The sequence below is a fragment of the Meles meles genome, chromosome 5 (genome assembly GCF_922984935.1).
Source record: "Meles meles chromosome 5, mMelMel3.1 paternal haplotype, whole genome shotgun sequence".
Taxonomy (NCBI): domain Eukaryota; kingdom Metazoa; phylum Chordata; class Mammalia; order Carnivora; family Mustelidae; genus Meles; species Meles meles.
In genome coordinates this window covers 43,668,320-43,678,195 of record NC_060070.1, presented here as the reverse complement: position 1 = coordinate 43,678,195, position 9,876 = coordinate 43,668,320, and positions in this window count along the sequence as shown.

Here is a 9,876-nt window from a genome sequence, read left to right as displayed (position 1 = left end):
TCATGATCCCAGAGTCTTGGAATCGAACCCCACATCGGGCTCTCTGATCAGCAGGGAGCCTGCTTTCTCCACTCCTGTCTCTGCCTGCCTCTCTGCCTAGTTGTGATCTCTCTCTCTGTCAAATAAATAAATCTTAAAAAATAAAAAAAAAGAAAGTTATGCTAGGTGCTTTAAAGCAGTAATATCAAAGAATAGCGAGTGCCGCTGAGAAAGAAAACACTAGCAGTATTGAGAAAAGGCAGCTTTCCCAGGACTAGAAAAATATTTCTCACCTCTTGAGGGTGGGTGTGGTAAAGAACAAAGACAGAAAAGCGATTAGAAGAACAGAAAAGTGGGGCACCTGGCAGGCTCCGTCTGTAAAGCGTGAGGCTCTTGGCTCTTGATCTTGGGGGGTTGGGGGGTGGGGGTGCTGCAAGTCTGAACCCTAAGTTGGGCATAAAGACTACTTTAAAAATATTTTTTAAAAAAAGCGGGGGGGGGGGGAGGGGAGGATTGGGCCAAAGGGGCAGAAAGTCTAAACACTACTCAGCCACAGGGAAGCATCTTCCCTTGTGGGAGCTGGGAACTGCCAAGGCCTAAACTTAGTGTTTCTGGGAGCTGGCTTCCCTTCTCCAGCTCCATGACCATTTGTAGCAGTAACACCATCTGATTCATCCAACCTGGACAACCGTACTCTTGAAACATCCCTGACCCATTGGAAACCCCAGAGAGGGGGCTGGGACCTTGGACCCCTGGAGGGATGGTGGGTGTCAAGAGATAATAGCTCTAAACCCTGAAATTGGAAGGTCTGACTCGAATCAGCTGCAGATCCACTCTGAGCTGGAACAGCAGATCAATACAGTTTTTTCTCAAGTATTGGGAGCACCCAGCATAACTGATGCGTAATAAGAAAACAAGGGACTGTGTTCCATTCTAGCAGAATTTGTGAACTGATCACACTGTCATTGAGTTCAGCCCACACTAAGTGTTCTTGGTCCAGGTGTTTTCATTCGAATGCCTTAGGAGTCCATGGACTATCCAGGGCCCACTGTCCTTTCTCCCCTTCAGTATCTTCACTCATCAACATTCTCTGCCTTGCCCCAGAGGACATCTGAAATTTCTGAGCCCTGTAATAAAAAACACTTGACATATAGTAGGACTCCTCAAATTGAAGCCACGAAACTAGACAGAGTCTAGTTATGAGTCTTTATTATGAGTCTGTGCATTTTTCTGAGGAGAGAGCCCTAGCTTTCACCATATGCAGAATATGGAAAGGAGTTTCTAACATCTGGGGTGGAATCCTGGCAGATGTTCATGGGCTGTGTGATGCTGAACATGTAACTTAACCTGTCTGTGTCTCCATTTCCTCATCTGTGAAATGTGGGTGTTAGTATTAAACTCTAAGGGCTGATGTAAGGAGTCAATGGATGGTGAAGTCCTTGTAAGTGTTGGCTGCTGTTGTTAGAGAGGAGGTAGACCATGGGGGTTTGGGAGGGATGGCAAGCCTGTGTCAGAGGGGATAGCCTGGGGTACAGAGGCGAGTGCAGGCACTGGTGACCCCAGCCCACCTCCAGGATTTAGCCTGCACAGTCCTCAGAGCTCACTAGTTCAGCAAAGGGTCCCATCACATTGGAAATGAATAGCAAAGCTTCTCGTATGTGGCCAAAAAGGTCACCAGCAGTTGAAATATATGTGCCTCTTGTTTTGAGAAAGACAAGCATATTAAGGTGGCAGTCTGCTAGGGCCTGGAGCCATGAACTTGGAGACTACAATTATGCCCTAGAGTCCAAATCTGCCTTAGTTCTGATCTCTAGACATGAACCAGGGTGCAGAAGGGATAGCAGGGTCAGACAGCAGAAACTAGAATCCAGCTTTACCACTTCCCAGCTGAGTTGTTTTTGAGCAACTTACTAAAACTCCCTAAGCCATAATTTCCTCTTCTGTAAAACAGAGTAAAAATATACCTACTTATCAGTTAAATAATATTACACAGGCAGATATAATATAACATGCAGCTAGTACGTGCTCAGCAAGAAAAGCTATTGCTATGGTAAGGTGTGCAGTACCAAGACAGGGCTCATAGGGAGCTGAGGGGCAGCAGGGGTCTGGGCATCTAATTGGACAGGGAATCCTGGAAAAACAAATCAAAGATCACTACAGTGAAGCTACATCTGGCCCATTGCACACTGTCTCTTCAGCTTCCCTTCGAACTTGGAAATCAGATTTCTTAGGGCTCCTTTGGGCTTCTTAGGAAATATGAAAGGGGAAAATTAAGATCAGAATATTTTCTCAAATCATTTCTTCCCCTGCAATATTCCCACAGGGGAGAATTTGATGCTGCTTATCTTAACAGAAATCCATTCAAACCAGTTTAAGGAGACAGTTTTCCTACAGGCCTGGAAGACAGGAAGTACTCAAGGCCAAAGACTCTCATCTCTGCTTCCAAGGGTATGCTTGTTTCTTCTTTCTCTGCAGATCTACGTTCTTCTCTTCTTTATGATGCACGTAACCCCAGATTGCTAGCCTAGCCCAGTTTGGCATCACTTTCTGGTTTAAATACAGCAGACCAGAGGCCCCTGGGTGGATCAGTCTGTTGAGCATCTGCCTTCAGCTCAGGTGATGGTCCCAGTGTCCTGGGATCGAGCCTCACATAAGGCTCCATGCCCAGCGGGGAGCCTGCTTCTCCCTCTCCCTCTGCCTGCTGCTGCCCCTGCTTGTGCTCTGTCTCTCTCTGTCAAATGAATAAAGAAAATCTTTAAAAAAACACAAACAAACAGGGGCATCTGGGTGGCTCAGTGGGTTAAGCCTCTGCCTTCAGCTGAGGTCATGATCTCAGGGTCCTGGGATCGAGCCCCGCATCGGGCTCTCTGCTCAGCGGGGAGCTTGCTTCCCGCCCCCTCCCTGCCTTCCTCTCTGCCTACTTGTGATCTTTGTCTGTCAAATAAATAAATAAAATTTTTAAAAAGGATTAAAAAACAACAACAACAAACAGATTAGAGGTGCCCTGTTATCAAATCCAAATTCCTAGGAGAGGAAATTTATTGGACATCTCCTGAAACATACCTGGACATGCAACTCTCAACCAAAAGTACATACAGATGGGGTGGGAGATGAAGGAAACGGGAGTGGAATAGGCACACAGGTTCAAGCAATTAATAGGAGAAGAAAACCAAATGGCTAAGGAATACCACCTGAAAAGAAATTTAGCTTCACTAATATTCAGAGAAATGCAGATTAGCACAAGAATGTGGGGTGCTCGTTTTTGTCTTTTTGGACCAACAGATTGGCAACAATGAAAAATAAAGGTAACTGTAGAAAGCTTGTTAGGAGTATAAGGTGATGGGATTTTTCTGGTGTGCTACTGGGAATTCTGTTGTAATATTTTAAACGTACTTAAACTTTAACCCTGTCATTTCAGTTGTAGGAATTTATCCTAAGGAAATAATTAACATAAGCACAAGTGTATATATATATATGATGTAGTAGTGGGAGTCAAGAGATGAAAGCTCTAGACCCTGAAACTGGAAGGTCTGACTGGAATCAGCAGCTGTGTGTATATATATATATATATATATATATATATATATATATATATATATATATACATACACACATGCATATATATGTATATATACATATATTTGAATGTGTTTATGCTAATTATTTCTAATTATTTCCTTAGGATAAATTCCTTTTTTTTTTAAAGATTTATTTATTTGACAGAGATCACAAGTAGGCAGAGAGAGAGGAGAGAGAAGAGGAAGGAGGTTCCCTGCTGAGCATAGAGACTGATGCGGGCCCTATCCTTAGGATAAATTCCTACTATATATATATATGGAAGTTTATTACAGTAATTTTAATGTTTAAGAAAAACTTAGAACATTGTAAATGCCCTTCAGTGGAGGGTAGAGATTATGGTACAAAGGAATACTGAGAGGCCATTATAAACAATGTGGTGTATTCATTGGTAAGAAGTACACAGCAAGGGACGCCTGAGTGGCTCAGTGGGTTAAAGCCTCTGCCTTCGGCTCAGGTCATGATCCTCGGGTCCTGGGATCGAGCCCCGCATCAGGCTCTCTGCTCAGCGGAGAACCTGCTTCCGCCTCTCTGCCTACTTGTGACCTCTGTCTGTCAAATAAATAAATAAAAATCTTAAAAAAAAAAAAAAAAGAAGTACACAGCAAGCTATTTAGAGCTTGAGTGAAAAGAAAAAAAATGCAAATGACAGAAACGAGTAAATAACATGATCCCATTTTTGTTAAACACATGTAGTATATGATATATACTTTACATACTATATTTGGAGTATGTATACATACATGTCTATATGGATCTGTCTGCACATGTGTATACATCTGTGAGGATAGATGTAAAACTAATAATTGTGGCCATCTCTGGGAATAAATAGAAGTATGGAAAGTTCTCGCTTCCTGCTTTATCCATTTCTATAATGTCCAACTTTTTTTTAAAAAACAGGCATGGATTAGTTTTACAATCAGATAAAAAAAATAAGATATTCGATTCTGGGGAGGAAAAGAGAGTCCAGAGCTTATATATAAAAGAGAAACATTTGATATTTTAAAATTAAAGAAAGACAACAAAATCACATTTTCCCAGTGGCAAACAGGCATAGTAGGTAGGCAACAAAGGCTGCCCCTGACCAGGGCTTGGGATTATTGGCGAAAGCTTTCTAGCACGGAAAGGAGAAAAGTCTGCTTCTGTCAGTACCGCAGAGCGCATCAGGGAGAGAACATATTTATACATTTATGTACAAAGAGAGGAGGCAATTAAATGATGAGAGCTGAGGTGTGCGGTCAAGTGAGGGGCTGGATACAGGAAAAACTAGAGGCTGACTGGGAAAAGTGGAGGGGGCCTGGGTCAATTCCAGAGACACTTTTACCTACTGCCAGTCATGGGTTTGTGTGGGTGCTTTTTTAATAGGTTGGGAAATTGAAATTCTCATTGGGATTATAATATTATTTTATTATATGATATTATTTTTATAATAATAAATATATATACAATAACTTTATAAGAAAGCCTCAATTATAAAAAGGCTTTATAAGAAAGCTTTATAAAAGACTTTATAAGAAAGCTTCAATTTCACATGTTGTGAGATAGCTGTATTAATTTGGCATAGAGAGTAGTTTCCATTAACATAGTCTAGTCTCCACTTGGAGTAGGACGTTGACCAATAGCGCATTTTAGAACAGTGATCATTGACAACATTAGAATTAAGTGAATTTTGCCATATTACTTTTCAAGCCTCTAACATCTTGACAGGCAGACTCTTTTATTTCTTTTTGTTTTTTAAAATTTTTTTTTTAAAGATTTTATTTAGTTATTTGAGAGAGAAAAATAGCAAGAGAGAGCACAAGCAGCAGGCGGGGAGAGGGAGAAGCAGGCTCCTTGAGGAGGAGGAAGCCTGACACAAGGCTCGATTCCAGGACCCCAAGACAATGACCTGAGCGGAAGGCAGGTGCTTAACCAACTGAGTCACCCAGGCGCCCCAGGGAAACCCTTTTAGAACAAAATCTGTCACTCCTCTTCTCTTAGAATTCTACTCTAAGCAAGAAACATTTGCTGAATTGCCTACCTAGGGACTTCAACATTGCTAGCGCATATAATGGCCTTTCAAAAATGTTTACAGTAATGGTAATGTTGGGGATAATACACCACTGGACTTATTGCAAAAACAGCTCTTTGAATGATTGTTCATATAAAACCTGCCGAATCGTTGATATTAGAGTTGGTCATTCCTTACATTATGAGATTCTGAAGATGAAAATAATAATCATAGATAGCAAGAGCTGGAAGGTCATCTTGTTCGGCTCCCTCAGATTACAAATAAGGAAATGAGTCCCTGAGAGATTAGGAGCCCTGTCTACTTTTATGACTAAGAAGTTGCAGAGATTTTTTTTTAAACTCCAGATTTGATGCTCTTTTTATTATAACTCAGCATACCTCTCAGATCCAAGTTTGTCTCAGAGATGCCAAACATCCCTTTCTCCCTACCCATGTTCCACCTTGGAGACTCTGCCCTACTCATCACCCTGGGAGGGACAATACCAATACCACGTGATAGTGCTCCACCAGTCTTGGTGACTGACCCAAGGATAGACATCTGACCTGAGCTGGGCTTATCTGATACTCTCCCAAGAATTTGGAATAGAGACAAAGAAGCTGAGTCATTTAACTGTGCTGAGCCAAGTTGCAAGGTCATGCCCCCGCCAACCCCCCACCTGTCACAGCAGGCCAAAGCCTCATACTAACATGCGAGGAGAACCTGAGAATCCATGAGTCAGCAGAAAAAGCAGGTCTGCAAACAGAGGAGCAGAAGGATGGAGCAGGTACCCAGAGACAAACTGAGAGACAGGGACCTCAAAAGGTAGACAAGAGACAGGGAGAGAGGAAAAAATCTGCATAATCCCCTTCTTGGTCCCATAGTGTCCAGCTTTATCTTCTGTACCAGCTTATTATAAGCCAATAATAAACTCTGCCTTTCAAACAAACTTCTTTTTATTTGAGCAAAGTGGAATTCTGTTATTTGCATCTAAATTCTTCCTAAAACATGCCACAATTTGCAGTGAATATATTTTTGGGTGGAAAGACTCTCTGTTTTTTATGAAGACTGGAATTGAAGTCTTGTCTCAAAACTCACAACAAGTTGAGTGGTTTTCCGCATTTTCCTCAGTAACTATCCAGACCCTGGAGACCCAACTTTCCAGGTGAGTAGTTTCCAGAACTTCAGATGGGAGCTAGTCCCCCTTTGGATCCTTTTCCCAAAATATGTTAGAGAAATTCTATCCAGAAATAGAGATCTTATTGGGGTATGCATTTCAGGACTTCTAAAGTCTTTACATTTACAGTTTCCAAGGTTGGGCCCGTTTTCTTATAAAGCCTCTATTTCTTTAGATTTCTTTAGATGGAATCTCGATAGGCCCAACATCGACCCAGCTGTGAGGTCGTATCCCTGAAAAATAGTTCAGGTACTATTCTTGTGCTAATCTCGTTTGAATAATAGAAAGAGCCTTTTGAGAAATTCTACTTACCTTTCTAAAGTTATTAGGACTAACATAAGTATAAAATGATGGAAAATGGTTGAGTAAATTAGGATTCATCAGCTGATAGAATACAGATATTTTAGAAGGATTAATTACCAATATTAAACAACATGAAGAGATATTTATAACTCAGTGAATTAAAAAAGCAGAATGCAAAGTTGTAAGTATCGACCATGTGAAAACAGGTTCCCATAAGAACATTTTTCTTGATAGTTCTCAACAAGGTAGTAGCCACAACCAATCCATAGATCTTGATGTGTAAGATAAAACCCACTGGGCATTTCTGTCTTCAGTGATTTTGGCTAGAGAAAAGCTGCTGACATGGTTCAGGTCCCAAACTTTCTCTTACATTAGCCTGATCCTGTGCCCTGTGCAGATCTACTTTTGTGTCTGTCCGTGGCGCTCCCAACTGATGTGACCCACTGATTTGGAGAATGCTCAGTCTCTGTCTACAATTACTTAGTCTTGTGTGGAAACTTCTTGTTTTGCACCACACAGATTTCAACACCTTTATTTAGGTGCTTTCATTAGTTCTTTCCTCTCTACCCTTTCTCAAATCTGGGACGAGGTGGAGACATGACTTCCTTCCCATGTGCTAATACCTTCTGGGAATACCTTCATAAGCTAAGACATTTGATCTCTTCTTGCGTTAGGAAGGAAAAAAGAAACTTATGGACACGATACTGTCTGAAAGACTTCCTTTATTTACAGAAAATTTCTTCTATGGCTGTTTCCTGAACGAATCACGTTCAGTCAAAAGTCCTAGACAAGCACAAAGAGAGAAACACCAGCTTCTCGCTGCTTTCCAAGGGTTTTGTCGCCTATCTCATTCCTACTCCAGTAGACATTTGTTATGTTTGTGGCCATGTACTGTTTCTCAAAAGGCTTTCCCAGTTCAAGGAAACTTATACATTATGAATCCTGTCTTCTCTAGAACCTCTTAGAACACACTACCCCAGCCTTCTCTGCACCAGGGTATATGTGACCTGGTTTCTGCAGTCAGCTGTAGCCATTGCAAGATGGCAATCAGAAAAGAAAACCATGAGAAAGAAGGGGTCACACAGAATTGGTTTTCAGGGGAGGGCTGTGGAAGTGTCAGAGGTAGAAATGGCAGCAGCTCTATGACTGGCACTGCCCACGGCATCACCAAAGCCGTCCCAGGGCCTTTGGGGCCTCCCCTGGGGCACCGCCCAGCAGTGTAATGAAATATAACTTCTTACAAAGGAGCTTCAGAGCCTTACTCTCTGACCCTTCTGGAAGCCTATGTGCTCTTTAATATCCTTTGATATATTCTTTCTAGTTTTAAATTAGTGAGAGTGAATTCTGTCGTCTGCAACTAAAAATCTCAACTGATATACCAATTTTCTTGATTTTATATTAGACTGAAGGAATTAGAAGTGATCTCTTTTTCTTATTCATCATGCTTCACCAGCCACTAGAGAGGAATCAGGTCACATGAATGGCAAATCTTTAATTTTACTGTCTCTCAATTCTTCTTGCTTCGTGTAGTTTTCCTGGCCTCACCCAAAGTCTCTTCCAGAGTCCCCAGGGTTGTGGCCTATGTGTCACAAACAGTTCTCTCGTGTTCTTCTCTACTGCCTGCTGGATTTTTGGCTGTGGGCTAAGAAACCATTAGCTGGTGTTGGCTCAGTACCTACATCAGCGCCAAGCATGTATGGCAAGACTGACACCACGTCAGATGTGTGCTGCCTCTGATGTTTTCATTCTGTGTCATCAGTGGACCAAAAGTACCACAGCCCCCCATGTCCACTCGTTTTACGGGTGTAAAAATATACTTTCTTTATAAAAATAAAAAAATGTTATAAAGATACTTATATAAAATACTTACAAAAATACTTCCTTTAGTGGCTACCTACAGCCCTTCTCTCTGAGGCTCAGATGTGAGCACCTGGGACTGAGCTGAGGGACCAAATCAGGTGTTGTTTATCTTTTCCATTTCCTTATTTTTTCCCCCAACACACAGGCTCTCCTCCCTACTCGCCCATGCAAATCACCTCATGCAAACAGACATCTGCAAAGAAACATCACTGGTTGGAACGTTACAGTTCATCATTCAAGCCTTATTCTATCTGTCGTCCTCGAGGTGGTAACAGTTCAGGGCAAAACTGGCAGACTTTTGAGGCATTATTTTTTTATTTTTCAGCATTGCACAGTTGTCACTATAATGCTATTTTTCAACAAGTAGAGAAATATGACCTGAAACAGTCCATTTATCCTGTGAAATTTATGCTGACAGAGCCTGCCTTTGCCAGAATACTTTCTTACAGATGTCTTCTTCCCCCTACACCCTCGGGTATTTGTCTATTAACAGAATGCAGGCAAGCTCTTTGGCAAGTAGATTCAGAATGTCAGCACAAGCGATGAGTCTCAGGAAAATGGAACAATTAGGGGATTTCTCAGCAGTGCCCCTGCCAGTTTTCCCTGGGCACTTGTATCAGTGTTTATTTTAATGACTTCAATCAGGAGATTTTACTCACCCTAACTCAGAGGCTCACGATTTTAGAGATCAGCAGAGGATTCAATGTATTATAGACTTGCTTTGCAGAAATTATTGGGTGGGGTTTTTCTGTGAGCAAATGGAGCAGTAAAAGTCCCTTCTTACCACTACTTTCCACCCCAGCCTTGTTATTTGGCATTTGTCCACCCAAAGCTATTTGAACAATTCCAGCTTATGGTTCATAAAAGATCATAAAGCAATATTATGCCCATAGATCAAGTCCTGCAAAGAGCATTCAAAAATCTCTCCTCTGGAAAATGTTATATTAAAAAATGTCCTGGAATTCTATAGGTACCAGATTTCCATTGCTTTTTT